Source organism: Alligator sinensis, unplaced genomic scaffold (assembly GCF_000455745.1).
Source record: "Alligator sinensis unplaced genomic scaffold, ASM45574v1 scaffold1002_1, whole genome shotgun sequence".
Lineage (NCBI taxonomy): Eukaryota > Metazoa > Chordata > Crocodylia > Alligatoridae > Alligator > Alligator sinensis.
The window spans coordinates 80335-86023 of NW_005842710.1; the positions used below are offsets into that span (position 1 = coordinate 80335).

A 5689-nucleotide genomic window follows, 5' to 3' on the forward strand; every position below is an offset into this window, starting at 1 on the left:
TTACACTTTTGGACCCATGGGGGAATGGGATTCATCACAGTTGTAACCCAAGAGTCTATATATGGGAGTTGATCCCAATGGCCATCCCTCCTTACCACCCCTAACACTGCATAGGCCATTTTCAAATCAAAAGAACCGGTTTCTGGCCACCCGACTTGGAATGTCAGCCATTCTAACTGACAAAACTTAATCAAATCATCCTTCGTCATTTTTATCCCGTATTCCCCTTTATATTTACTGAAGTTCCTTAACATACATCCTAATGGGGTTGCAGAGTTTTCTTCTCGGGAGCTACCCAAGCCCATTGTGTCTACCAGTATACACACTCACTCAGAGTCCTGTCCACTGAGTCACGAGGTTCCAGCTGAGCCCCCTTGCGTTCGACGCTACCTTATTAGGCAGAATCGGGGCGGCTAGACTCAGCCTTAGTCTCAGACCTGGTCAGCGGCTCATATTTCCCATTAACAGAGTCCCCGGGGCTGATGTTCAGACCGACATGCTGAACGCTAACACCGATGTCCAGACTTCCAAAGTTCAGACCAACATGCTGAACATTAAAACCGATGTCCGGACTCCCAATTTCCCTGGCAGACAACCAAGTGACACAAGAAAATGAATACTTACTCTGCCAACACCCCAGCACCTTCTCTTCGGACCCACTCAGCCTGGTTGACTCCTTTAAAGGATAGCCTTTAACTTCCCGGGTGCCCGATTCACGGATCCGGTGCCCGTGACAGCTCCAAAAGCGGCCTGGTGCGCACTTCACGGACCCCCTTTTCCGATCTTATCGTCCGGCCCCGGGGTTAGTCCAAGGACAACTCCTGCCTGGCTCGCCAAATTGTTGCACAAATTGCTAGTTTCATGCCCCTGGAGGCCTTTCCCAAATATCTCAAGGAGGCAGTTACACTCAGGCTGAGTCCATTATAAGTTTATTGATTGCGCAATCGGTTGACAAAGGGGTTAAGTAACCCAAAGCAGAGTTGACCCCCAGTCTTTGTCTGAGGGTTTTTTATAGCTTACCTAAACAAAGAGCTGTAGCGTGTCTTACAACTATTGGCAGTTTCACAATTTTTACTGTCACGTCTAAGTTTCCACAGGATGTCCGGACCTTTTAAGTTAGACTCAACTTATTATGGGATAGATGAAGGCGCATGCGTGTTGGGGAAACTGTGGTAAACTCAATGTCCTTTAGTAACCCCTTATCTTCGTGTAATTCTAGGTCATTGAACAAGTGCGATTGTGAAACTCTATGTGTAAAGCTGTCTTTAACCTATATGCAGAAGCTGTTAGCAAGCCATGTTGAATACAGAAGCATATTGCAAAAATAAAGCATCATGTCTAATTTTAAGCCTTATGTCTAAAATCTAATGTATTCGTACTACAGCAGGGCAAGCCCCTCCCTGCCATTACCTGATTGGTGGACAGGCTACACCAAGCATACTGGACATTCTCTGAGCTGGCATGTGCCGGGCTCTATTGGTAAATCTGCCACACCTCTATTCCTCCCACTACCACTCTAAGAACATCTGAACAGTGCCCTTTCCTCAGGTACATCCACAAGATCCTGAACAGGTGTAAAAAGTCACACGGGTCACACAGACGGCTTGACTTTGCTCCCCTTGGACTCTGCGAGAAAATTCCTTGTGCCTTCAGTGGAGACAGGAAATGCCTTATGATCATTTGATTGAGTTTTGATTTACCAAAGTCATTTACTATTGCTGGCAACTGTTTAAAATCCTGCTATCCATGACTTCTCACAGCATCATAACTTCCTGCATAAACTGAGTGGATTTCTAAGATCCTGGATTCTGCAATCTAGAAAAACTCAAGCCTCTATCCCCAAGGCTGCCTCTCTCAGACTGGATCCTGCAGGGATTTATGTGCCTGTCTCCATTATCTTAGTCCTGGGGCTCCTTGCTTCTTTTCTGAGATATGGCTTCTCACAAAAGACCCTCTGGAGTGGGGCCTTATTGCTCCTGAACTGACACTTCCTATATCTCCTGATCAGGAAATAGATAACAGGATAAATGCTGTTATTGAGAGAGGTCAGCAGAAGACATATGAACATTCCCAAAACCAGGAATGTGGAGGAACATAGAGGCACTGAAGGGAACAGCTAAAAGGATGTAGAAAAAGATGGTGAGCAAGATAACAATGCACGGTCTTTCTGACTGATGTCACTTTGAACCACATTGCACACATAGACATGCCCAATTAATTCAAAGCAATAAACTCCAGCATATATCATGCCAGAGTTTATTGCTCCCAGGCACTACGTTGGAATGTGCACCAGGACCACAGCACATTGAGCTGGGTTGAAACAACCCCAGCTGGCAGAGGGGGTGAGGGGGGCAGCCTGCCAGCCTGGTGCTGCTCTAACCCAGCTCAACATGCTGCAGAGGGACTGGCTGGGACATGAGTGCGCTCCAGTCTGGGGCTAGCTGACAGGCAGCCCCCACACTGAAGCACCCTCTTGCCTCAACCAGCCCCATCATCCTCTATACGTGTGTTGCTGCACAGTAAATAACTCCAAAGTAGGCTAGTACTTGTATTCACAAGTACTATTCTACGGTGGAGTTTATTAGTTTACTGTAGCCTAATAGGGCTGCACTTCCAGATGTTGAGACTTTACTGCAGATTTAATTAGGCAGCTCCACAGTTCAACATCTAATGTAGATGTACCCACTGAATCCTGATGAGCAGCATCAAATTGGAAACGACCATGATGAGAAGAACATTTGAGAAATTCATAGTTCTCATGGCCAGGTCTGTTGTATCAAAATTGTTGCCGTCGTCATGAAAACAAATAAACAAACCCTCATAAAAGGAAAGAGAGGTCCATAGCAGCGCACACAAGCAAGCAGACAAGTGCTTTGGGTTGTTGAGTCTGTGCCACATAGGGGAGAAGACAAACACCTCCCAATGCTGAGGGCTGTCAGGAGATAGAGGCTAGTGCTGTATGTAAACAGAATCAGTTGACTACATAGATCCAGGACCAAGAGCATGCTTCCTGACTATAAAAGTAATATTCAGGGAAAAAAATTATTAGGAAGGCCCCGAGCCAAGCAGGAAGCCAAAATGACTAACAGCCAAGTTCAGCATGTAGGCAGTGAAAGGGCTTCTCTTAATACAGAAGCTGAGGAGCCACAAGCCTAAACCATACCCCACCAGCCCAAACAGGCAGTTGAATACAGTGACAATATTAATGGCCATTTGAGGTAAATGATGTATTTGACATTTGGCATGGATGTATCTTTCCAGGTTGTCTAGGCTGGTCTCTGTAGGAGCTGAGGATATTGTATCCATCTCTGTCATTACAAAGCCTCTAGTGCAGTATGTTGGTCTATCCTTTTCATGTAAGCCTAAAGAGACTGAGCTTGGTAGCCACAGCCTTGTGTGAACCTGGTAATTCCAGCCCCCTGCCAGCAATCTGGTCTGGATCAGTCAGATCTCAGTGGGTGCATCTACACATGCAATTAATGCTCATGAATTTACTGCACAGTAAATTCATGCACAGTAAATTACTCCTGGCCATGCATCTACACGTGCTGTTGAGTCAGCAACAAATCGCACCCAATGGGAGCAGTTTAGTCCAGGGCTGCTTCTGCCCTGCTCTGCCCTTCTGCAGCAGAAAGGGGCTGCCCAGGTACCAGCCCCAAGCTGGCAGGTGGTTCCAGGAGGTTCAGGCCTGGGCTCCTAGGGGTGGAGGGTGAGCTGTCCCTGGCTCTGGGGGGAACTCCAGACAATGCAGAACTCAGAGCTTAGCCGGCCCCCCCCCCCCCCCCCCCCCCCCCACAGCTTGGGACTAAGCCACAGCTCCTGCTCGTCTCTCTGCTGCCTGGGCTGACCAGAAGCAATTTGCTCCTGGGTTAGAATCTACACGTGTGTTTAGGTGCATTGATATAAAGCATGGTCAGGTAGCATCTGTCAGTACTACCCAACAGCACTTTACATTAATCTAAGTTAGGGGCTGGAAGGGACCTTCTGAGATCATCAGGTCCAGCCCCCTGCTCTTAGGCAGGAAAGACTGCTGAGGTCAGATGACACCAGCAAGGTGTGCATCCAGTCATCTTTTGAAGATCTCCAGGGTAGGTGACTGTACTATCTCTTGGGGGCATCTGTTCCAGACTGTGGACACTCGAACTCTAAAGAAGTTTTTCCTTATATCCAATCTGAAGTGATCTTCTATCAGTTTATGTCCATTCTTCCTTGTCTTTCCCTGGCGTGCCTTGTTGAACAGATGCTCTTCCAGCCCCCAATGTTCGCCCCCTTATATACCAATAGGCTGCCACCAAGTCACCCCTATGTCTTCTCTTCTCCAGGCTGAACAGTCCCATGTCCTTCAGCCTTCCCTCATATGGCCTGTTCTCTAGACCTCTAATCATTTGTGTGGTCCTCCTTTGGACTCTTTCAAGCTTCTCCACATCCTTTTTTAAGTGCAGCACCCAGAACTAGACACAGTACTCCAGCTGCAGCCTCACCAATGCTGAGTAGAGTGGGAGGATGACATTAGACAGATTAGTCTAATGCACAGTAAAGCACACATGTGAGTGTGCCCAGTGAGCATGAATGCAAAATATTTGTGAGGACAACTTCCCAGGGAGAAATTAGGGGCAAAAAGGAATACTGGGAAAGATAGGTTCACACTAGCCTTAGCAGAGAAAGTTACATAGGGAAAAGGACTGGAGAAGGAAATGAATAAGAGAAATGGAAATGATTTGGGGTCATCTGCCCTGAATGCAAAGAACGTGGGGATAAAAGAAGACTTGCGGGGTGGGGAAGGAATTGCAAAGAGAGTTTTGGAGAAAAAGGGAGAGATCTGCCATGTGTCCTCTTCAATGGCAGCAAAGAACAAATACTCCACCCTTGATATATATCTTTCTTCCCTCTTGGTGTCTGGTGGATCCAGACTGGAGCAGATTCCCTTCACAACCTTAGCATCTCATCATCACCAACTACAATTCCCACTAGAGGAGTCTCCCTACACCTCATTTAATGTGTGTGCTTTAACCAATGCACCCTTTCTAGGTCCAACCAGAGAAAAATTCTCTCCAGTCTGTCCATGGCTAGATACAGTGATTACATCTTCAGAGTTTTTCATGACTACTGAGCAACTTCCTAATATGCAGCAGCATTCAAGTTCTAATCATTGCTACTTATTTCCTGACTTTGTAGGAAATGACTCACAGGGATGAAGTGTGCAAGTCTATATTTCAGAGGAAAAGCTGCTCTAATCAGTGGAAGCCTCCTGTTTCCTTTTGGTTTTAACCCCTCTCCCCCTTAAGCATGTTGTCTCTGGTATGTTGTACAAAATTCTCACCTCTAACTACATTTCTCTTATGTTTCCAATTAGGCTACATTTCTCATTTCTCTGATTCTGTGAAGAAGCTGAGGGTTAGGGCTTACAGTAGACCATAGACTCATTAACAGCTAACACTGTGCTCTTGTTGCAAATAAAAAAGAGCCAACAGCATCCTGGGTTGTATTAACAGTAGCATCACTTCCACATCAAGACAAGTGATTCTTTCATCTCTGTTCAGTACTGGTGATGCCTCACCTGGAATGTGTATTGTTTTGTGCCCCATACTTCAAGAAGGATGTGGGCAGATAGGTTCAGCCCAGGGCAGCAAAGTTGAATAGGGGTCTGGGAAACATGATTTAAGAAAAGGCTGAAAGTGCAATGATTATT

The 5689-nt window shown here is 46.4% G+C and overlaps 1 pseudogene; it reads right to left on the reverse strand.

Moving 5' to 3' along the window:
• Positions 1 to 1876: 1876 nt before the first annotated feature.
• Positions 1877 to 3567, reverse strand: LOC112551990 (annotated as a pseudogene).
• Between the last annotated feature and the right edge of the window lie 2122 nt (positions 3568 to 5689).